Here is a 26,285-nt window from a genome sequence, read left to right on the forward strand (position 1 = left end):
CCATGACACTGAAATTACTTTCCTCTGCTGGACTAAAAGGACTATTTACTTTAAATGAAGGAACACCATTATCACCTGTTCTAGAGCTGTTATAAGGATAATGAAGTTAAGCATCACATACTAAATGGGCTAATCACACAATGGCTGTATTCAAAAGCATCCTCATGTCCGTAATAATCTCTCTTTTGTCTTCAGACTCTGTTTTGTTGTGTTTTATTTCAATGGAAAGGTATTAACAGTCTTTAAGATGTTGTTTTTTATGTTTAACATAACTGCTTGGCTTGATGCATACTTAATGAGTAGTTTTCAAAAATCCATCTTATTTAAAATGCTTCTCAGGAATCTGTTTCTGACTCTGAATTACATGAGTTTTGTGGTGGTGACTACTAATTTGCTAAATAAAATGTTCAGATGTTAGATTAAGCAATCAAACAAGTTCAGAGTAATGGTCTGTCACATCAGAGAAATTTCACAGGCAAAAAGACTCATTGTCTATTGTCAATAGTAGTGATGCATGAAGCACAGCTCACACAGAAACCAAGCTGTTGGTCGGCGCAGCAAATTCCCGTGTTTAACTTCAACATGAGCCAAATCTGTTTGGGGAACTTTGTTTGCCCTCACAAGAAACTCCCAATGCGTAGATTCCTAATGGAATGACTGAATAAATGTAATGGTAAATGTGACCACTCCTTAAGTTGGTCATTTACCATTATGGAATTTTTCAGATTTAAAGGAATAGTTCTTTCTGTCTAAATAGTTTATCTGTTCTAAATTCTGTCATGATTTATTTATTATGTTTCAAAGTTGTACAACTGACTTTCTTCAGCTAACCACAAAAGAAAATATTGTTAGGAATGTTGTGAGGCTAAACAACATTGGACGCTATTGACTTTCATTGTACTTTTGTAATGACAACTTTCGGAAAGATTGGCATGGTAATAAAGATTGGCATGGTAATGGATATGCAATGTTAATGTATTTGGTCTTGGTGGAATAGATTTGCTACAATGCTGCTGCAGAGCAAGTACCAAGACTTGCTAAAGCCAGTACATTCACAGACATTGTTGTGAGCATGTAAGACATGCTGCTGCTGCTGCACATGTAACATACATGAAATATCCCCCATAGCAGATCTGTATAGGTAGAGCTGGGGAAGGTGGAGGGCAATCTACTAGTATTTGAATGTTGAGCCGCAGCTCATTGGCCGCTGATGTAGATAATGATGTTATCGCTACCAAATGAGTTAGGACCTATCAGCCTGTGCCATCTAGAGTTTCATGCAGGAACTACGTATGAATGAAAACCCTAAAAGACAATTATGTAAGCCATACAGGTTTGGACTGAGATGAAAGTGAGTAAATAGTTGTTGTTGTTGTTTTTTTGGTCAACTATCCCTTTAAGATGAAGCTACACTACATTTTGTGCTTCATTCCCTACAATTCATAAATATATGTGCTTAAGAAAGCAGAAATGCAAAGAAATTAAGTGAACTCTGACATTTTAATTTTCATAGTCAATGGACATTCAAGCAGATGATAAAAGCATCACAGATTGACTTCTTGGCAAAATACTTTAAGTATATAAACTTCAATACTGCATGGTGTGCAGTGTTGCAGGAAAGTAACTTTCTTCTTCTTCTTCTTTTTCAAAATTAACAAAATTCAGTCAATTCATCAGCAATCCTCTTCCAAAATGTGTTTTTGGCTTCCCCTCATTCAATATGGCCCATTGTGTTTATATTTTAGACCTAGTGGGATGGTTTTCGCGGAAATTGCATATGTACGTCACTCACCCGTACATGTCTCATATCCGTAAATAAAGAAAAGTTGCTCCGGCTACTTTGACATGTTTATGGTACGGGTGTGGCATAGGTTAGTCTTCACAACAAGCAAGAAAGGTTGAAATGGAGCAGCTAAATCTCTTAAGCCTAGTAGTGAATGTTTTATGAGCAGTAGGATAATCTCTCTCTCTCTCTTTAGTTATGAGAAAGAACCATATTCATCCGCACAGACACGCAGAGCCGAAGCACAAACTCGCCCTACAAGGATACCGTTGTAATCAGTAACGGAGCAGGAGGGCAGCAGCAACAAATCATGTCAGTGTTGTCAAACTTGTCAAAAGCAAAAGAAGCAAAATAGTGTTCATGCACGACAAACTAACATCTGACAACTGCTTATGAAGCTGAATGTGATAACTTGAATGATCCGCTTCAACAGTTTTCTTCTTTCCATATATTGGCTGCCCTGTGAAAGTTCAAAATGATTGACAGGCGGAAAGCGTCTGACTGGCTAAACAAAGAATCTTGTTTTTTTTTTTTGTTTTTTTCAGTTTACAGAGCCTGAGGCTGTCACAGAAACAAATGTGATATTTTAGGACAAATAATTCAGTTAGATCTGTGCCATAATATGGAGTCCCATTACATAAAATAAAGCAATAAGCCCCAAGAAGTCGTGGTTTACAGTGTATTTATAACAGCTAAGGGCCGTTGTTAGGCACGACGCGGAGCGTCACCCCCTTAGCTGTTATAAATTCACTGTAAGCCACAGCTTCACAGGGCTTATTGCTTTTATAAAACGGTTAACACACAACACAAATATTAACGGCAAACATTCATGAAGTAAAATCATTAAAAGGCTTCCTTCCGCTGGGAAAAAAAAAAGTCCCTGACCATGAACAGCAACAGAAGTTACATTATTACACCATTAGATGGTGGCAAAGATTGTCTTTATGAGCGAGGCACTCAGTCGCAAAGACTTTTATATTGAAACTAGTTGTGACACGGAACAAGATGCAAATGACAAATGCTTTGACTAGCGCAGTCAGTGTCAGCAGGGCATGGGGAAACCCATTAACTGTTAAAAGGACAAGATCGCAGCGGACATTCAAACGAATTTTTATTATGAACATTGGACTTACCTGAAGGAAAATGCTAAATTTGAATGCAGGTAATACACTATATCTCTCTCTCACAATACTCTTCAACATAATGCAGCTTCAATAAACAAAATCAATAGAGAACAAACATATGTTTACGTTGCTAAGACTGACGCAGTGGCACAGCGATACTTATGTAATGCTGTCAGCTGTATGTTTTCAGGAATTTTACAACGGCTTTGAACGCGGTTTAACCAATCAGAATCAAGGGCCGGAACTATCCGTTTTATGATAAATAAATAAAATAAAACACCTAAATGCATGTTTAAGATGCCTATTCTAATAAAAACTGTTTCTAAAACTGTCACTCACACATATATATAATTGTTTTACTAGTTATAAGATCATAAATATGTTGGCTATGACCAACGGCTGTATGTACAATATGTAGCTACTGGGAAAATCAAATTCTTCATCTGAAAAGGATATCTTCTGAGTACTAGAGTCAGTAATGGATGATTCATGGAACCAGCAGCTGAAACCAGAGGACTAAAGCTGACCTTTCACACTTCATCACATGTGACAGATATTACAGAGAAAGGTACAGAAAACAAGATGCCCTTCTAAAGCAGAACCCAACATAGTGTTGGATGAATAAAGGGACTCCTCCAATGGGAGGTATAGAAAGGCACTGGTGTTTGTGAGGCAGAGGGAATTTAAAGTAAGACAGAGCCACAGCAGAGTGAAGTTCAAAAGCAGGTATGCAGCTTGTCGCTCGGTAACGACAGTCCGTATGGGATCAGGGATTGGCTTGTGGATCAGCTTTGAATTTTCCTTCTGTGACCTCATCAAAAGGGCAGGTGTCAAAGTAACATCCACACTCATACACACACAGTCAGAAAGCACATTATACAGATGCACTTGTGAGCGTGTGGTGTATGCTGTGTCTATGAATGGTGTTTGATGTATGTGGGAGTGTGTACATGTGGGTGTGTTTGAGTAACACTTACTGGTTGATATGCAGCTCACATTCAGGGTTTCTCTCCCAGCCCAGCCAAGCAAATGACTTAGAAGAGCCACTCCAGTGCAGGGCTAAAAGCATAGTGAATTTGTGCATGTGAACGTCTCAGTCCTGTTAAAAAGACCAGCTTAGACCAGGTTTTTATGCTTAAACAGATAATGCAACAAGCAAATTCAGATTTACCCAAAATCTGAGCTACTTTATTATGAAAACAGACACAGCTATGACATAATAAGCCTACTAATATGCTAATATTAATGCTGATATTCTTCGGTTGATTATTAAATTCTACGAATCGGAATTTTCAAATAGTCACAACGCATAATGCGCTCACCATGTACATAAACACATAAACATCTGTCCCACGGCTGTGCTAAGCTCTAAATAGCTGTGAAATGGCTTGCTGTTTGGGGAGCTCCAGTTAGCAATTATGCTGAGTGCCAGTCATCTGACAGTTCTTTAATGTGAAGACTTTGTTACCATACTAACACACAAATGTCATGAGTGCTACAGCGGTGTTAAAATCAAATCCAAAGCAATGAAGGATAATGCATTTTTCTATTTAAGCTTTAGATTTGAAAAGAAATCTCTAAATCTCGAATCTTTTGACTAATGAATAGCTGAGTTCAACAGCATTCAAGTCTTAAATGAAAACTCATATTGTTGAATTAATAACTGCCTTCATTTCATATTGAATTTTCCTTTATTTTAACAGAGCAGAGAAAAAAGTGCATTTACTGAAATGGGCATATGACTATGCCTCTTCAGAAGCCATGAATTTGCATATTCACATCTCGTTTCAAAAGCTACAGTCTCTTCCTTGCATTTAAACCACTATTCTGACAGTATTAGTTTTCTAAATGACATTTTAGTTACAATTATTAACGTTGTGATTTTACTGATTAGGATGGGATTGGAAAGATGAGAGGTTTTTATTAGAGACTCCTTAAAGAGTTAGCTCACCCAAAAATGAAAATTATGTCATTAATTACTCACCCTCATGTCGTTCCACACCCGTAAGACATCTTTGGAACACAAATTAAGATATTTTTGATAAAATCCGATGGCTCAGTGAGGCCTCCATTGACAGAAAGTTCATTTACACTTCCAATGCCCTGAAAGGTACTAAAGACATATTTAAAACAGTTCATGTGACTACAGTGATTCAACCTTAATGTTATGAAGTGACGAAAATACTTTTTGTGCACAAAAAAACAAAACAAAATAACAACTTTATTCAACAATTTCTAGTAATGGGCGATTTCAAAACACTGCTTCAAAGCTTCAAAGCTTCACGAATCTTTTGTTTTGAATCAGTGGTTCGGAGGGTGTATCAAACTGCCAAAGTCACGTGATTTCAGTAAATGAGGCTCCGTTACAAGTGTTTCGAAACGTTTCGAAATTTCAATGGTTCACCAAATTTTCATTTTTGGATGAACTAACCCTTTAAGGTTACATATTTATGCCAGTAGAGGGTGACAAGTGACTTTATGAATGAGTCATGATTCATTAATTCAACAGATTCATTCAAAAATACTTCATGAAGTAATTGCTTGGACACATATAACGGTTCATCAGCTTTGGTTTTATTTGTTATTGGCGGAGTAAAAATAGACAAGGTAACTAGTGATATTTGTAAATTACTCAATAAAGCGATATTCAGAACAGCATCACTATGCGTGTGATATTCATATTGCTTAATCATACATCAGATGGGAAGCCAGCACAGAGGACCACCAAACTAATGTAATTTGTTTATGCTTCATTCAGATGGGATAAAATTATACACAGCTGTCTTTAAAGGGATAGTTCACCCAAAAATGAAAAATTGATGTTTATCTGCTTACCTCCAGGGCATCCAAGATGTAGGTGACTTTGTTTCTCTTTAGTAGAACACAAATGATGATTTTTAACTCCAACTGTTGCGGTCTGTCAGTCGTATAATGCTTGTCAATGGTAACTCCATCTATAAGAGTCCAAAAAAAAAGTGCACAGACAAATCCAAATTAAACCCTATGGCTCGTGACGACACATTGATGTCCTAAGACACGAAACGATCGGTTTGTGCGAGAAACCGAACAGTATTTATACTGCCTTGCGCATCCGGGTTGGTAAGGTCTGAAAACGCGCTCTGATGACGGAAGTGATGTCTCTTGCTTATACTTCAATGAGTGCGAGACATCACTTCCATTGTCAGAGCACGTTCAGACCTCACCAACCGGATGCGCACGGCAGTTGGACATAGTGGTGTTTTGAAAAATGATACAAACCGATCGTTTCGTGTCTTAGGACATCAATGTGTCGTCACGAGCCGCAGGGTTTAATTTGGATTTGTCTGTGCATGTTTTTTTTACTCTTATAGATGGAGTATTTTAAAGCTGCAGTCCGTAACTTTTTTGGGTTAAAAATGATCCAAAATCAATTTTTCAATTTTACTTACAAGAGTGTAACACAGTTCGTAAGATGTGGGAAGAAGGAGGCGGGAACCGGCGAACATTCAAACAATAAACTTTAATAAAATAAACAAAGAACAAAACGAAAGTAATGCCGGCAGACCCTCGCGGACGTCTGCCGGCCACACAAACATAATAAAACAAAATAAAGTCCAGGCCTGGTCCTCTCTCGTCCTTCACTGTCGTCGCTCCTCCTTTTATGCTTCCGGAGCTCCTCCGTGAGAGACTCAAGGCCGGTGCGCCTCACAGGTGGAGCTCGTTAACCCTCGCGTCACCGGCCTCGCGCCGTTCCCTCACGGCTCTCGCCCGACCTGCTCGTCACATACCCCCATCGCCCCTCGCAGGCCGGGGGGTACTCCCGAGACTGCGCTCTACTCCCCCCCGGGGCCTGTCTCGGCGGCCGCAGCACCTGGGGGTAAGGACAGACGAGACGAGAGAAAGGAGACGGAAGCAAGGGGAGCGACAGAACGAGAGAGGGAAGAGAGGGAAAAAAAAAAAAAAATCTTGATCCGGTTCCCTGACACACTGCCGCTCGGTCCTCAGCCCGCCGAGAGGCTCTTCCTCGCGGTGCCATGCGATGGCACTGGACGCTCGGTGGACGGCCCGATCCTCGACCGCCTCCTGGCGGCCGGCGATGGCTCCTCCGGCTGAGGGCAGCCGGCAGCGAATCCGCCGTTCCCTGCTCCTCCTCTTCATGGCGGACGGTAGCAGGCTCCGGCCCACGGCAAACGACGGCATTCCTCCGCTCCCTCCAGGACGGCAGCCACCCCACCTCGTCCCAGAGAATCTGTGATTCCGAAGTACAGTATCCACACCAATGTGGTGACAGAAAGCAAACATTAGATTTATCCGCGCTTAGGAGCCGTGTTGATGCACAACCCACGTAAGGATAATAATTCCACAAATAACTGCAATTGCAGGTTTCAAACAGAGATGGTGACAAAGAGGCAAAACCTACAGACTGCAGCTTTAAGTTAAATGCAATTGATTGCACTGCCGCCTTCATGTCATGCAGTAAACGTGCTCTCTAAACAAATACTATTGCGCCAAATAACAGTGCACATTTATCTACTGTAGGTTAATGTTAGAGCGAGGGGACTTGTAATGTTGCTACTACTTACATGTAGTGATAAGCCATAGTGATAAGCCATATTTGAGGTCGATGGATGATGAATGATAAGCAAACGTTTGGATTTCCTGCCTTTAACAATCTGTCCGTCACAGACTGTGTGACTTTTTCGCCATTTCCTGTGGAGTTTTTTTTTTTTTTTTCCTGCGACTAACCGACTAATAACAGTTTTGGTCGATTAAGCCTCTTCTCGCTGACTAATGGTTAGTTGACTATTAGGGGGCAGCCTTAGTCTTTAACTAACTTTTTCAGGGCAAACTAGTCTGATCTGAATGAGGTTTTAGTGACTGCCATCACCATTCATTGTAGTACGGCATCTTTATTTTCTTGCTCTCATATTTCAGACACAACATTAAATATAGATGAGCCAAAACATTATGACCACCTGCCTAATATGCTATTGGTCCTCCGCATGCTGCCGAAACAGTGCAGACCTGCAGAGGCATGGACTCTACAAGCCCCCTGAAGGTGTCTTGTAGTATCTGGCACCAAAACGTTAGCAGTAGATCCTTCAGGTCCTGTAGGTTGTGAGATAGAGCCGCCGTGGATCGAATTTGTTGGTCTAGCACATTCCATACCTTCTGTTGGCTCGGACCAGATGGTATAGCCTTCATTGTCCCCATGCCACCAGTTCGTAGTTCATGAGCCATAACAATTTGGCCCTTGTCAAAGTCACTCAGATCTATTCCTTTCCATTTCTCCTGCATCCAACATGTTGATTATGAGAGCTGCTTACCATCTAATCTACCTTAATTAAGACCTTAATATGTGGCCTTGTTAGGAGATGATCAACAATATTCGCAGTGACTGGTTATAATATTTTGGCTCATCAGTGTCTTTCAGCATTAGTGTGTTGTTGATACTTCTGCATTCCTGCCATTTTCAGTGTGCAGTTAATGTACACAGGGGCTGATCTGAGCTACACTGTAATGCACATTTCATTTGCAACTCAATTGTCTTTGACATCTTAATATGTGGTGTTTACCTGTGTGAATGCATACTGAGTAGCTGAGAGGGTGTTTCCATGCTCACGCTGCATGGTTGCTTTTTTGCATCTGTGTGAATGTCCAGGAAGACGCGCTTTTTTAGAGTCTCATTTCGTGCATGAGTCACAGTGATTGATGTGCTTGTGCACGTGTGCTACTGCGTAAATTCTACAGCCCAGATACACTCATAGTCGTCTTGTGGTAATTGCTCGTCCCGTCCTCTCTATTGTTGAGTCTGCGCCGCAAGCTCACACGAGGAGAGAAGCTCATGCAGTCTCTGGCTAATTCATCTCATTATGGCCTAATCAGAGAGGCGCACGTGGCATTTAGCCTGATTTCTGCAGATCAAAGACACCACTGTGTGTTCATGGGAGTCTTTCATTAAGCCACATTCACTCTCTTGGCAACTGGACTGCGCAGTTCCAGGAACGTTAACAACACAATTGTAAAGAAAACAGGGAAGAAAGAGGAAAGGTTGCACTTGAGGGGAATTGAAATTCAGTGTCTGGTCTAATATCAGTTCTAAGAAACGACTCATGTCTCTTTTTAAAGCATGGGAATGTACATAGCCTATACATATGCAGCCATACTCAATACATCAGTACCTTTGTCTTTTTTCCAGTAAAAATATGTAAAAAAAAAAAAAAAAATTTAAATAAGACCAATTTATCTGAGAAGCAAAAAAGTACACAAGGAAAATAATAATAATAATAATAATTCATTTCCCTTTAAGATAATGGTCTTTAAAAATAAAATAAATGACTGGGATTCAATAGTTTTATTATTATTCATTTTTTTTTTTTTTTTTATTTATTACATTTGCAATGCCTCATGGGATGAGTACTTCATTCTCTCTTAAAATAAATTAAGTATACAGTCTTATACATTTGTTTCATTTTATTTTTTTGCTCAAAACTCTGCTTAGGACTCTTTAGCAAAGAATTTCTTAAAAAAAAAAAAAGAAGAATAAATAAATAAATAAATAAATGTGAAGGATAATTGCAGAACTAAAGCTGCTTTTTTTCTCCCTGGTATTTCCGAATGTGATATTGGACTTTTATATTTGCTATAGTTGGGTGTCTGTCAATCGATCAATCAATCAATCAACCAATCAATCAATCAATCAAATTAATCAATCAATCAATCAATCAATTAAAGTGGGCAGTCACATACTGCATAATATAAATTGCCGTTTTTTTATTGTTTTTTTTTCTTTTTTTTAATAAATTAGTACTTTTATTCAGTAAGGGCACATTAAATTGATCAAAAGTGTCAGTAAAGGCATTTATAATGTCACAGAAGGTTTCTTTTTCTTTCTTTTTTTCTTTTTTAAGTTCTGGTATAAAAATATCCTAAAAAAAAAAAAAAAAAAAATCAGTTTCCAAAAATATTAAGCAGAACAACTGCTTTCAGTATTAATTATAATAAAAAAATGTTACTTGAGCATATAATAATAAAATGTTACTTAAGTTATTTAAATCAGAATAGAATGATTTCTTAAGGATCATGTGAAACTGAAGACTGGAGTAATGATACTGAAAATTCAGCTTTACCATCACGGGAATAATTTGTTACAATATTTCACAAAATTTCTGCATTTGTGACCAAATAAATGAAGCCTTGGTAAGCATTAGAGACTTTTATCAAAAACATTAAACATTATAAACATTATAAATCTCATAAACCCTAAGGCACTGAACAGTAATTTAAGTGTTTGTTCTGGTTCAATTGCCAACACATTTCTCTTGTTTGAAGCATAAACATCACTAAATCAATTAATAAATGCAGCATACATACAATTACATGAATAAATAGCCACATAGATAGTGGCTGTATGAATGACCATTGATACACCTGCTCTCTTTTTCTTTCTCCATAGTTAGCAGAGTGTTAATACGTGTGGAGCAGAGCGCAGTGGGGAGTGAGCTTCCTGAAGAGCTGTTGACTGCTATGTCAATGAGAGGATCATTACTGAACGCTGACAGCTCTGATCACTGGGAAAAGGGCTAAATCAGACTAAATTACATTATAGCCACCTCCACCTTCCATGCTCCAGCCCGTCCCACACTCCCTCCATCTCTGGAAGGAAACCAAGAGAGTTAATTGCAGACCTTGAGGGACGCGACGAGGGGAGGAGAACAAGACGAAGAAGAAAGTCGTGGGAGGAGGGAGAGAAAAGCATTTGTCTTTTGGCTACATTGATATCTCCTAACCATCTCACTGTCTCAGGTGGAAAGGAATCCCATGATCCCACTGTCGCTTCCTCTCCATCCCACAAAGCACCTCCTAAATCCCTCCTGAAACATTCCCCGATTCAATATCAAAGTGGCTTTTCTTTTTTCCTTATCGACTGCCAGGGTTTAAACTCCAAACTACAGAATTAGCTTCGAAAATTAACCACATAAATTAGAGTGAATAGCAGTGTTTTTCCAGATAGCCTGTGAGGTAAAATCCACAAAACACATTGACAGACTTGTTACAATAAAAGCAAATGTGTGACAGAGGCTGCTTGAGAACAAGCTGGAGATTTGTTGGAAGAGCGCGTGGAAAACAATCAAGTTGAGCAGAAATCTTTTCCACATCCACATTTTCCATTTGAGTGAGAAATAGCTGTTTGGGTGTAATGGTATATTGGAAAAGCAACAAATGACCCTGTTAGGGGAGGTGATGGTGTCATTACACACACACACACACACACACACACACACACACGCGCGCATACACATACGCCTGCAGTTCTAACCGGCTTTAAATGAAAAAAAATGAGAAAGATTTCCAAAGCAAAAACGGTGGTGTACCGAGAATGGGAGGAAGAGAGAGAGAGATAAACCAGAAAAGACAAAGAGTGATAACTTCATGCTATCTCATAAAATACTCCATGATTTCAAAGAGTTCATAATTGCATCTCATAACCCACACATGAATATGAAGGGAAGATGTGAGAGTGCACACAGAGAATTAGATTCACGCTCTGTGGATGCTCCGTCTCCACCTCCAGTCTGGTGCTAATGTGCCCAGAGGTTGACTCCTGATAAACCATGAGCGATTGGACTCAACCAGAGAAAAGCAGCCCCTTAGCACTGCGCATTTCAATTTGCTGCAGTCCCCCACATCCGCCAAGCAGAAACACAGATAACGGAGCAATTTTCCCACAGACATCATCTGCACATCACAGACCGCCATTATGCCATTTATAAGTACAGCTCGGAAATGTTTTTACCTGACAAAAGGATGTTTTTATTTTTGGCATAATGTTGAGCTTCTGTGCATCCTTGGAATAAAATCAATTTCATTTTGCTGCAAATTGGTATTTTTCATTTATAAAGAGGCATAAAGTTATTTTCAGTGCAGACACATTTGCCAGAATTGAATCATTCAGATGGGGGAATAGACTCCTAAGTACAATTTTGTTTCTTGGAATATTTTCACAATGAACTGGGCAGCTAGGAGGGATAGCATGATGATACACACTGGCACTGCTCATTCATATTTAGCCCGCACTGACCCATGGCTTCCTGGTTGTATTTCCATATTTTCTATTAGTCTGTTTTAGCTTTTCCTGGAATATCACAGGACTGTCGGATACCGGGTCTAATGAAACAAAACTGCGTTTAAAGGGTTAGTTCACCCAAAAATGAAAATTCTGTCATTAATTACTCACCCTCATGTCGTTCCACACCTGTAAGACCTTCGTTCATCTTCAGAACACAAATTAAGATATTTTTGATAAAATCCGATGGCTCAGATGCCCAGAAAGGTACTAAAGACATATTTAAAACAGTTCATGTGACTGCAGTGGTTCAACTGTATGTTATGAAGCGTCAAGAATACTTTTTGTGCGCCAAAAAACCCCCAAAATAACGGCTTTATTCAACAATATCTAGTGATGGGCGATTTCAAAACACTACTTCATGAAGCTTCGAAGCTTTACGAATCTTTTGTTTTGAATCAGTGGTTCGTGTGCCTGTATCAAACAGCGAAAGTCACAGAATGAAACACTTATGACGTAATGAAGTCACGTGAAATCACATGACTTTGGCAGTTTGATACACGCTCCGAACCACTGATTTGAAACAAAAGATTCGTAAAGCTTCAAAGCTTCATGAAGCAGTGTTTTGAAATCGCCCATCATTAGATATAGTTGTTATTTTGTTTTTTTGGCGCACAAAAGGTATTCTTGTCGCTTCATGACATTAAGGTTGAACCACTGTAGTCACATGAACTGTTTTAAATATGTCTTTAGTAGCTTTCTAGGCATCTGAAAGTGTTCATTATCTTGCTGGCAATGCAGGCCTCACTGAGCCATCGGATTTTATCAAAAATATCTTAATTTGTGTTCCGAAGATGAACGAAGGTCTTAAAGGTGTGGAACGACATGAGGGTAAGTAATTAATGACAGAATTTTCATGTTTTGGGTGAACTAACCCTTTAACTGACGTAAAACCCAAAAAAACTACAGGTCAATCAATGACTGGGCAGTTAGGAGTGTGTTTTGATGGCTAGTCGAACAGTTTCAGGCTTACACATTCTAAAAGAGAGAGTTAAAGTGCAAAAGAGCGAAGCTTCTGAAGGTTCATTCTCTCTCTGTTTCCTACTCAGGAATACACTATATCACTACGGCAACCTGCTAAGAGGTTACTATAGTTACAGTGCGGCGTTCCACAGTGGAGTGGTGCATTGATAAACACTGAAGAGGAAGAAACAGAGGAGAGAATGGAGGGTGAGAGAGCACTGTGTTGACAGTGATTCGTAATTTGCTCTCTCTCTCATAAAGGCAGCAAGTCAGAGATGACAATGAAGAAATGAAGAGGAAGATGAGAGCGATGACCCGGCTTCAAACGCTGAACGCGTTCTTTTAATCAGATGCACAATGAACGCGCTTGCCCAAAAGGTTAATTAACAAATTTCACTCTTTTGTTTTTTTTTATGAAGCTCGTCTAGAATGGCTAACAAAAGACAGCTTGTGGACTTGTCTGTACGGATCGCTGTGACTGAAACATTTAGCCTGTTCTCAATACCCGTGATTGTTATATAAGCTTGTGGAATGAAAGATCTAGGTAACCGGAACACGTCTGCTCTCTATGAGTTTCAGAGCCTCTATGAGGTTGCATTGGCTCAGCTAGACGCGCCCACATCAATAATCTTATCTTGGTTGAACAGAGGACTGGAACACTGCCTTTCAATATCATTTAAGCCCCAAAAATAGATGAAAAAGAGGGAAAGAGAGATGAAAGGAGAGTTCCAGGAAGGGGCAGGAAACCCAAGCCCAGAGTCAGCGATTTGTCTCCGAGAGATCAGCGTAATCGGGTAGAGCTCATGGGGAATGAGAGGGGGCTTACAGGAAGATGTTTGCTTACAAGTTTGGAACTTGTAAAATGCACCAGCAAAATTGCAAAGGGCAAAGGAGGCCACTAATTGATTTTTACTTTGAAATATGCATACTCATGAATGCCAGAGCAGGGCTGCAATGGCAATGAAACGCTTCCAGTTCCTGGTGTTTGCCATCCTGCTTGCTGCTAGCAAGTTGTGAAACATCTAATTGGGCTGTTTTTAGATTTTAGTGACATTTAAGGATCTTGTGAAATTGCCTATTGACATGTATTCCTAAGATGGCAAACTCTCCAGTTTCCAATATGCTGATTTGATGCTGAAGAAACATTTCTTATTGTTATCATTATCAATTTTTTTTTCTTAAGGATTCTTTGATGAATAGAAAGTTCAAAAGAACATTTATTTGAAATATAAAATTCTTTACTGTCCTTTTTGATCTATTTTATGCATCCAATAAAAGTATGATTTAAAAAAAAAACAAGATAGTAACAATTTAAAGACTTTACAATGCATTACAAAGTGTTTTAATGCATTAATTATGTATGCTAATGCACATTATAATGCATTGCATGATCTCATGAAAAACTGTCTGTAACCACAATTATAACACATTATAATACTTATCTATTCATTGTTACACCTTTAGAAAGTATAACGCATTAAAGGGATAGTTCACCCCAAAAATTTGTAATCATTTACTCACTCTCAAGTTGTTCCAAACATGTATAAATTTCTTTGTTCTGCTATACACAAAGAAAGATATTTGGATGAATGTTTGTAACCAAGCAGATCTCGCCCCCCATTGACTACCACAGTAGGAAAAAAAATACTATGGTAGTCAATGGGGGGTGAGATCTGCTTGGTTACAAACATTCATCCAAATATCTTCCTTTGTGTATAGCAGAACAAAGAAATGTATACAGGTTTGGAACAACTTGAGGGTGAGTAAATGACAGAATTTCCATTTTTGGGTGAACTTTCCCTTTAAAACACATGACAAACAACCAATTTCAGATGTAGAAAGGAATATGCAACATGCCCTTCAATAAATCCAGCTCAACTTCCTGTTATATAGAGAGATGTAGTATGTCAAATTCAAATAACAGATCATACTTTTTAAAGTACAGTCAAGAAGTACTGTAAATTCTTCATCTTATTTTAAATTTTAAATGCAATTTCTGCTAAAAGTTAGATTAGTCAACACACAGATAACCTGAAAGCGATACAAGACATGGACTAAATCCACAATACTCAACCTATTTTAAGAGACCCCATTAAACTCAATGTCAAATGTGGCTGTGGATTATTCATAAAGTGAAAACAGAGATATATAAAGTCAAGGACCCATAGAGGACTCATCGTTTGAACTCTGTGCTCTGGTAAAGGGCTCCAGCCTGGACTGTGCTGATGCTTCATAAACCCCCGTCTAACAGATGAGGAAAGGAGACAGACTCTACTAGGGAAATGATGTATTGGTTTACTGGAGCGGGCAGCGTGTGTGAGCGTAAGAGAGAGAGATGGAGAGGGTAGAATTATGATGTGTGAGATGTACTCATTTCCCAGCCGAGAGTGCATATGTGTGTGCGAAGAGAGAGAAGGAGAAAGAATAAGTTCGGGGTACCGTAATATCACAGAGATGCTGACTCCTATGATTGCTGGCCCATTACTTTTACAGGTTGTTTTTACATGCGTTTGGTAAAAGCCCACACTACAGTAATTTTATAGCCACTATGGGAGTCCTTGGCTAACCTTCATGTTAGTGAGCTTCTGTGAGTTACGAAATAAAGAAGCTATGTGCATTCATTCATATGAGCCACTGCTCTTTCAACCCTCAATTTTTCTTCCTTTTTACCTCTTTTAACGTTTCCTATTCATATGGCAGATGTATTGGATTTGCAGCATAGCCCATAATCCATAACCATTTCTCATCTTCTGCCTTTTATCACACACAGATGCACACACATGCAAAGCATAACCACACACTTAGTTTCACGGTGGCCATTAGGTGGCAGTGTTGCTCTGCAATGCAGTTCAAGAACCATAATCCCCTTAACCAGAACCTTAACCAGGCTCCAATGAAACATCATATTTACTTAACATGACACACATGCACCTACTCATACCCAAATTTTTCAATTTCTCTTTAAATTTAAGTCACATAAATATAAATTTAAATAAAATGCAATAAATGCTATCAAATAAGCTTTCTGTAAAATGGAAGACTGGTTGAATGCTTGGTTGAATGGTTAATTTTAAGGCATACATGCACAAACAGGATGTGACTAATAAGAAGGAACAATTCAAATATATTTCCCTGGCAACACACATTGGACTTGTGATGTCATTACATGCCGTGACTATAAAGGTATTTTTCACCCCAAAATGAAATTCTGCCCCTATTTATGGCTTTCAAAACCCTTATGAAGTCTTTTGTGGAACATAATTTGGAATTGACTGCTCTTTTATACAACTGAAGTGAATGGTGACCATTGCTGAGAAGCAAGATTATAAGTAAATAATCTTGTCCTCAAACAAATTCTTTAGTATGGGATCAGAAGACTTGAAATAAGAGGCATGGACTACATTTAGTGTTTTTAGTTCTTTTTGGAGCTTCATAGCCCTTTTTAATTGTACGTAAGAAAGCAGCTTTGACATTCTGCTGAAGTTCTTATTTGGTGTTGAATGGGGGAAAGAATATCAAGAAGGTTTGGAATGATTTGAGGATGATTAAATGATGGCAAAATGTTCATTTTTCGGTGAAACATACTTTTAAACCCTTCAACGGTAATACAAATCGAATGAGAGATGGGTATAATAACACTCTTTTTAGAGATCATCTCAACAGTAAAAGGATATTGATAGGAGACACACTAATTGCCTATAATTTTATTTTAGATTGACCTTGTGTGGCATTTTCTCTTCATTTCATTCTCTTTCTCTCTCCCACATTCTGTCTTGCTAACTCTCTACCCACTCTGGTCTTTTCTCATACTTGCTGTACCAATCTGTTCACTTTGCATTCTCTTTCTCTTCTGCATCGCAGTAACCCTTGTACCTTGTTATTTTTCCTCTCCTGTGACAGGGGGCAGACGAGTGGTGTGGTCAGTGTAAAACCAGCCTTGGATATTTCCTGATACAAAACAACCCAGAAGCCCCAAACTATGGAGATAGGCGAACAGAAGTATATATATAAAATACCTCCAGCTGTACTCTCTCACTATCTCTTGGTAATTTGGGCTGGTAAGAGGCTCTGCTCTAATAAACCAATTGGATCCTCCGAGCTGGGCAGACCACAGCCATTAAAATCTGACCCTTTTTCATTCTTTTCCAAGGGCTGAGTAATTCTGTCCACCCCTTTCCTCATTCTCTCCTTCTCGTCTGTCTGCGATTCCAGTCTTCGGCTGACCCAGAGGACCAGCTATGAAAGAGAATACTAGACATTTTGAAGCGATGGTAAGAGGCTTGTTAGACAAGAGACAAAAGCCTTTCTTTATTAACCATTTAGTGATCAGCCCTAATGGGGGACAGGAGCTCTTATACCTAATAGGTGCAACATAGAACAGACGTCCATTAGCAAAGCTCTCAGCTCTAATATTTACTGTTAAACTAAATATGTTAGAGTGACAAAGTGAGAAGGGGAGAGAGAGAAAGGGAAATAATAACACAAGCAGGGGTCAGAGAGATCATGGAGCCTACCATATTGATCTGGTTGGTTAACCAGCATCTCTCTGTAGGTCTGTGGCAAAGCACACTGCTTCCTGCTGCTCCTGCTGCACGGGTGGCTGGGTTTGCCCCGGCTCCATGCGGGAAAAGCTTTAGGGAGACAAGCTGCAGGGGCAAGATTAGCCAGGGATGATCCACATACAAGCTCCGGTAATGGTTACCTCAGAAGATTGACCTCCCAGAGTCTGGCTTGGGAAGTCCCCACATATCAACCCAGCAGGGCTCAGGAACAGAGGAGTTAGCCGACTCAGAAAGCATTATCCTCCACACAGGACGGCAACTTTTAGACTAGGATCAATGGTTCTCAAAAGGTTCTACCTCAAATTCAACAAAGTATCAAAGTAGTTTCTTGTACAAAATTAAACAAAAATGTCAGAAAAACATACAATGAAATTGTTTAAAGGGTTAGTTCACCCAAAAAATTAAAATAATGTCATTTATTACTCACCTTCATGTCGTTCTACACCCGTAAGACCTTCATTCATCTTCGGAACACAAATTAAGATATTTTGATTAAATCCGATGGCTCAGTGAGGCCTGCATAGCCAGCAATGACACTTCCTCACTCAAGATCCATAAAGGTACTAAAAACATATTTAAAACAGTTCATGTGAGTTCAGTGGCTCTACCTTAACATTATAAAGTGACGAGAATACTTTTTGTGTGCCAAAAAAACAAAATAATGACTTTTCAACAATATAGTGATGGGCAATTTCAAAACACTGCTTCAGAGCTTTACGAATCGAATCAGTGATTCGGGTCTCCTATCATATGGCTAAACTGCTGAAATCACATGACTTTGGCACTCCGAGTCACTGATTCGATTCGTAAAGCTCCGAAGCAGTGTTTTGAAATCACCTATCACTATATTGTTGAAAAGTCGTTATTTTGTTTTTTTGGCGCACAAAAAGTATTATTTTCATTTTTGGGTGAACTAACCCTTTAATAATAATAAAGGTAATAATTACAAATAAAGGTTGGTTCAAAGCTTAATTAATGACATTTTCTGTGACCTTATCTAAAGTGAGAACTATTTACATAGTTCTGGCAAGAAACTCTGACGATGCAGGCTGATGGGTCTTTAACTAATTTGGTAGCGATCACATCATTATCTACACAGCACAGCTGATTGGTTGCTGTTGCATCAGCAGCCAATGAGCTTGCTGCTCAAACATTCAAATATTTGGCATTGAACTCAAGAGGTGCTCTAGCGACTGATGCTAGAGACTGCGGTCTTTAGCCTTCTTGTTAGAGCGCCCACCTCCCATACGGACGGGCCCGGGTTTGCGTCCCGCTTGGAGTGGGCAGGTGCGAACTAGAGGGGCTACACCAAGACCAAATACATTAACATTGTCATATCCATTACCATGCCAATATCCCGAGAGTTGGCTTGACAGAATTATGGTTAATAAGCTGTTAACAATAACACTTTGTTAATTACAGTGACAACAAATGAAGAACTATTTGTACATAGTCTATTAATGTATTAACTACAGTTTATTAAGCTATTAATTAACTATAAACTAATAGTTTTCAAATTATTTATAAGTACTTTGTTACTGTATTCTTATTATAAAGTGTTACCAAAAAAAAAAAAAAAAAAATCCATATTAATTTTGAGTAATCTAAATTTAAAAATAGAGGAATTGAGTATTTACAATTAAATATCCAATGTTGACAAGAACATAAAACAAAGTCTCTATTAAAAAAAATACTGGAAGACAATCTTTTGTGTCAGCCAGTTTGTTTGTTGCAATGTTTTTTTGAAATACGAAAACACTATTCAAGAGCGTATTCAGCAGTGAAAAAAAAAAAATATATATAAAATATATATATATATGTGTCATTTAATACCAGGATAATATAATGCAACATATATGGTGATATAAATGTACATTCTTACAAAAAAAGAAAAAGAAACATTTTTTTACAAAGTTAATTATTGCAGAAATGCGTCATCACAGTCTTTGAAAGGGGTCCATAAACCGTTTCCTTCACCACTGTTGACAGTCAATTCAATGACAAGTCATTACTGCATTTGTCAAGGCTTTGTGTGAAATGTATAGTGCTTGTTAATAGAGAATCTATAAGTACCTGTAGATATATCAATAACACATCAATGCATGTACAAGCTCACTGAGATGTTCTGAACCTTGAAAAAGCACAGGGTCAATAAGGAAGCTCCACGTCTCATGTCAGAACCATTCCCCATCATGCACTGGAGTGCATACTCACAAGCGTCAATACACATACAGGCTGACCTGTTTTATTTACACTGCCCGTGTTATGTCAAAGTTGCCGTAATGTTCCCAGCTTTTAATTTGGATTCCAGAGAGCATGTAATTCCCTGTCTGTGTGATATATGATGTGAGAGCTCTCTTAATGCCTGCTAATGATTTAATGACTCGGGCTTTGCTGTACACAGGCAGTTTTGAGTCAGATTGCGATTGAGTTACTCCATTAGTTTGTGTTCAGGCTGAATTTTCCACAATAAGTCAAAAAATGAGAGCAAGCTACGGCTAATTCCCCAAAAAACTTCCTGCACAGCCTGTTGATTAAATCACCAGCAATTTTTATATCATTTGAAGTGCTCGGCTTGCAGCGAGCAGTTTTGCAGAGGGCTTGTAATGTTTGTAAAATATATGCTCAGTGCATTTAAGTATATGTGTACTCATGTTTTAATCATAGCGGGTTAACGGCCCAGTAAAAGGGGTGGTAGGCCAATGTCTACGGCTCTCCCATAAAAGCTGTAATCCCCAAATTTACAGCAATAATCTTTAAAAATGAAAAGCAACTTCATGCGGCTAATCAGCATTGATTTTCCGCAGCCTGCTCCATCCAATCACGCACGTGTGGATGCTCGTTTGGCTGTGTAATTCTAATCTTCACAATTATAGGTAAGAGAATACAATAACACGACAGCTGGTTTGTTTGCTAGCCTTGCGCACAAGATAAATTCCATAGGTCAACAACTAATTTTGACTGTCACATTGAAGCTGCTTTGGAAGTTACCCTGACAGATATTCTTGGGGGATTATGCAGTAAATTTGACAGGTATACAGAGGGCCTTTTAATAAGTAGTTTTGGCAGGTAATCTGGAGAGACGCCAGTGGTGGGTTAGTCGGACAGGTGTACCCGAACTATACTGGAGATATTATCAGACATTGCAGGCTGGAATAAAAGAACACAGAAGGCTAAGTGAATGCTGAAACCATAGGAGGTTTAATCAGAGGCACTGTGCTGTACTAATTAAACCCTAACAAGCACTAACGGTTCTTAACGAGCAGTTGATTGGTTCTCTCATAACAGTCTCAGCCCATGCCATATCTCGCAGATTACAGAAAGTTGACATGAAGTATTTTGTGTTTTGCAGCCTTCAAGTCAAATGGTTCCTTTTTTTCAGCAAGGATGCATTAAATTAATAAAAATTAAACCCCTGGTTTCACAGACAAGGCTTAAGCTTGTCCTAGACTAAAATGCATGTTTGAGCTGTTTTAACCGAAAGCAACTTGGACTGACATATCTTAAAATATGTCAGTGCCATTGTTTTTTCTCAAGATGCACACCAGTAAGGTTTTATTTTTTTCTAGTGAATGTTTATAAAAGCTACTTAAATGCCCTAATTGAACTAAGACCTAATCCTGGCTTAGGCTAAACCCTGTTTGTGAAACCGGGCCAAAGACATTTATGTTACAAAATTCTATCTCAAATTAATGCTGTTGTTCAAACTGTTCATAAATGAATCCTGAAAAATTTATCACATTTTCCACAAAAAATATTATAAACAGCACAACTGTTTTCAACATTGATAATAATAAGAAATGTTTCTTGAGCACCCAATCAGCATATTGAATGATTTCTGAAGGATCGTGTGACACTGAGGACTGGAATAATGGCTGCTGAGAATTCACCTTTGTCATCACAGGAACAAATTGTAAAATATATTAAAATAGAAAATAGTTATTTTAAATTGTAATAGTATTTCACAATATTAATGTTTAAGGTGTTTTTGATCAAATGCTGATGCAGCCTTTATGGTGAGCATAAGAGACTACTTTTAAAAACATTTAAATATCTTACCGACCCCAAACTATTGAATGGTAGAGTATATATTGAAGAGGTGAAAAAACAAACAAACAAAAAAACAAGTATACTAGTGATAAAACAAAAAATAGCCTACTACTAATAGAGTGCTGCAGGGCTGACATCAAAACCCAAAGATTATTGGCACGTTTACATGAAACAACGTACTAAAAACTGAAAAGTTTTTTCTTTGCATTTTTCACATACAGACCACAACGTTGTCAAAAAGATTCCCATTTACACGGATTTGTGAAAACTATTAAAAACGCTGTATTATACATGCAAGGCCAGTAGGTGGCAATGTCACTTTGTAAAGAAACACTATGCGCCCGACTCAACACGTAATACGTTGGATCTAGTGGCCATGGAGCTTGGCACATCATGGTTTCTAGCAAGTCCCGTTTTGATAGTCGCTTGTCCAACATGACCACTGCACCAGAGCCTGTTCACAACATGGTCGCCACACCAGAGCCTTCATCTAACATGGCTGCCATGCCAGAGCCTTCAGTCAACATGGCTACCCCACCAGAGCCTTCAGTCATCATGGACGCCACTTTAAAGTCTTCAGCCATCACAGACACCACGTCAGTGTTTCCGGTTATCATGAACAATGCATCTGAAGCTAGCAAGGTGATTTCTAGGCATTTGAGACTGGTTTCCAGTTTAGAGGACACACCGCTTACCTTGGTGCGAGCAGCTGGTATCTCTGTGGTGGAATCAAGTCTGGGGGTCTCAGAGGTGGTCCCAGTGGCAATGGACATTTTGTGTGTTTGGGCCACACACTACTCTTCAACCCACAAGTATGCAGTTTCCTGTCTGCCCTGATGCGACCATAGAGGTTGTCCCTGAGTTTCTTGTCTGCCCTGATGCGATCACAGAGGTCGTCCCTGAGTTTCCTGTCTGCACCAACATGACTGCAGAGGATGTTCCTGAACTGCCTGTCTGCATCAACATGACCACAGAGGTCGTCCATGAACGCCCTGTCATCCCTGAGTGACACGGCCCCTGTGGCCAACGCTAACCTCTCTGTGCTCTATGTTTCAGTTTTACCTGATCAGCCGTGGTGGTCTCCAGTTCCACCAGATCTGCCCTGGGGGTCTTCGGCTTCGCCGTGGTTGTCATCGGCTTTGCCTGCTCTGCCATGGAGGTCTAAGCTATTATGGTGGTCGTCTGCTCTGCCGTGGGGTCCTTCAATCTCGTCTGCTCAACTGTGGTGGTCTTCAGCTCTACCATGGGGATGTTCAGCCCTGGTTGCCCAGCTGTGGTGGTCATCTGTTCCGCCATTGTGGTCTCCAGCATCGCTGAGTCCAGCCTGTCCAGCCTGTGCCGCCCTGGCCACCTGTCCTACCTGCTCTGCCCTGGCCACTTGCTCACCCAGCTCCACCTTGGTTTCTTGCTCTGCCTTCGTCTCCAGTTCTTCTTCCACTCCATGAACCTGGCCCTCCCACCCTGCCCCCTGGTCCACCTCCATTCCACCTCCTTCCATTCAGCTCTTACCCATTACCTTGTTCAATCACCCTATATAAGCCTGGTTTGTTCTGTCTCACATTCACTACATTTACATATGCACCAAAAATGCGATTTTTTAAGGTCTTAATCGCAGTAAGATGTTTATATGACACAGGCAGAACTCTTCACTCCAGTTTATGTGCAATATTCATTACTCTGATTATTCTCTAATAAGTATGGTTATACTACACTCAGACAGGCATACAGTATGCATGTTACCAGCCATTGTTTTAATCTCCTCGCATCAAATTCAAAATACATTTTTATGGATGTACTGGGTATTGGTCAGCGCCGTGATTAACATAGCAATGCCGGGTTTGCCTATGCTGCCGTTGTGTTCTTTGTGCCATCTGGATGAAGATACAGAGCAGAGACTGTGCAGCGAGTTGTGCTGACTGAGTTTAGCGATTTGGAGAAGAGAAAACTTCATAATAATGTCATGAGGTTCATTGATGAAGCTGTGTGAACAACACACAGCATCCGTGTAGATCCGAGCACATGCGCACTTTGATCAGAGTGGAAAATAATTGGATTAAACCTTAAATGCATGAATGTTTCACCAATCATTCTTACATATTTGGGTCTTTAGTGACTCAGATAAATATCTCACACAGATGGATCTCTACCTGTCGTGATAATATAAAACTCCCCTTATATTAGAGTAACAATTACAGAAGAATAAAATAAGGCATATTTTGTAACCTTTTGGAGCTTGAAAGGGTTCAGTTTGAGCAGATGTTTTATGCCATCATTACTGTCCTCGTCAGAGCTCATTTCCCAGAAAAATGGAGAAATGATAGTTTTGAGAATATGTTTGAGAACTCAAACATATTCTCAAAACTATCATTTTCAACATCTTCAAAATCAATATTTTGATCGCTGACAGCTTCACCAGATCCATCATCAAGTGACAGTGACACTCATATTTGATTGCGTTCCTTACTTGCCCTGCAGTAAATCGCTGAGCCATTTCAAGTTTTGCTGATGATACTTCCTATTCTTTCATTTTCTGTCTGAATGAAACGTCACTTCATCACTGTGTATCAGACTTTGCCCCCTTGTGGAATAAAGGTGAATTGCACTTATTTCATCATCAAAGATTAAACTATTGTTGTGCAGAAAAAAATATATGTACACTGATACACACCTTGGGTCGTTAGCGACCCTATACAATTTTGACAAAAAATGAGCAGGCATTCTTTTATAAAACAGGCATTCTTTTTTTAAATTTTTTTTTTCTTGTTATATTGTTTATAATGAGTTGATTGAGGAATACTAAGAATGTTGATGTCTGACTTTCAAAAATGAATGAGGAGGAGGGTAGTGAATAATAGTCGATAAAGACACGAGGTATGCATTTAAAGGTTAAAGTATCTTTTTATTGCGATTAAAATCAGCGTATACCACCTAGTTTCATGCGATTATGGTTACTACGATTATGAGCTTAATCGCATTCGTTTGATCAAAGTATTGCATTTACATGAGCTAAAGTTTAATCGCAGTATAGCCAAAATCCAATTTTAATCGCATTATGAAGGTGCATGTACAGGTAAATGCACTAGTTGTCTTGTTTAATGTTACTCTGCCATTCTGAGCATTCTGCCATTTGTTTTCATGTGTCATGGTTTTTTGTTCTTCTGCCTGTTCCCCTGGATTTCCTCATTTGCCTTGGACTCTGTTTTTACTTGGATTGTTTGCCCTCTGGTTTTGACCCTCTGCCTGTTTCTGGATCACGTCTGTGGATACACCAATAAAGCTGCATTTGGATCTTCAACCTGTGTGTAATTTACATTGAACAAAAAGCCAAAGTATCTTCAAGATATGTTAAGTTACAACTACATTTCCTAGCAGTCTCTGTGACAGCATGGAATGTATAAAGTAGGTAAAGCATCAATACAGGCCTAATGTGCTGTCTGTGCACTCTTTATTTTGTTGTGAAGCACTAAAACCTCTTGTGTTGGACAGTATGTGAAAAATAATTTCCAAATAGTTTCAAGCACTTCCATTTCTCACAGACTAAAATGACTTGAAAGCACATCACACTGTTATTACAACTTGCAAGCTCTTAAGTAAAAACTTACCAGAAGCCACATTAGTTTTTTTTTTTTTAGTTTTTTTTTTTTTTTATTACATCAGAGTTGTGTGTCTTTGCCATTTCATATGCATTTATGCAATTCAAAAGCCACAAAAACATGGACGTATATTTATAACATGTCCTAAATTTGTATGCAGACGAAGAAGGGACATAACGAGTGAACAAATGACAAGTTTGGAGTGGGGATAAAAAGAAGGGAAAGGAAATGATTGGAAGAGGGGAAACAAATGTGAGAGCCATCGTGCATGAAATTAAAAAGATACCTCAAAATAGTCCTGCCAGGCAAAGTACTTTATGGCCTCCCCCCACCCCCCAAACACACACACACACACACACACACTTTACCTGCTCTCTGTTCTCCTCTCACACACTCTCTTTGACATCCCCTTGCACCCAGAAACTCACAGTCTCATGTTTTCCCTGGTGTATTTTCTATTATATTGAGGGTGAACCATCTTTGCTCTCAACATAGTCCCCAAGAATCCTCTTACAAAAGCACCTCCTACCCACCTCTTTCTCTTCTTTGCCCCTGGGTAGAGGTGGGGAGGAGGGGAAATAATACATAGCACTGTAACCTTTACACAGCGTCCATTCAGATCAGTCTCTTTTCCCTCTCTGTCCCTCCTCAGGAGTCTGCATTCATGCCTTTATGTTATGTTACAAGAGGTTGGCAGTAGTCAACAGGAGACAGATCAATATCAAGCCCCAACTCCACACTCTCTCCTAAAATTGGTTTTGCAGTCTGTCACAGCGAGACCTATCACCAAATTGAGATTTATATGATGAGTGAATTCAAAATGAAAGCCTGGTTGGGTTTTATTCAATTTCTAATTCTATGGATATGTTTTGGTAAACAGTGGGAACATTGTAACAAGTTTTATTTTGATTTTTTTTTTTGTTTTTATTATTATTTAAAAAATCTTTAATCATGTTATTATGTTTCTGCTGGATTCTGCAGGATTGACTAGTGAAAGTTGATGTAGATAAACTGCTCATGGTTGTCTAGATCATTTAGGTTCCTCCAAGTATGAATCTCAGTGACAGTGTGGATATACTGTAATATCCATATATATAATATGCT

The sequence above is a fragment of the Ctenopharyngodon idella genome, chromosome 14 (assembly GCF_019924925.1).
Source record: "Ctenopharyngodon idella isolate HZGC_01 chromosome 14, HZGC01, whole genome shotgun sequence".
Taxonomy (NCBI): Eukaryota; Metazoa; Chordata; class Actinopteri; order Cypriniformes; family Xenocyprididae; genus Ctenopharyngodon; species Ctenopharyngodon idella.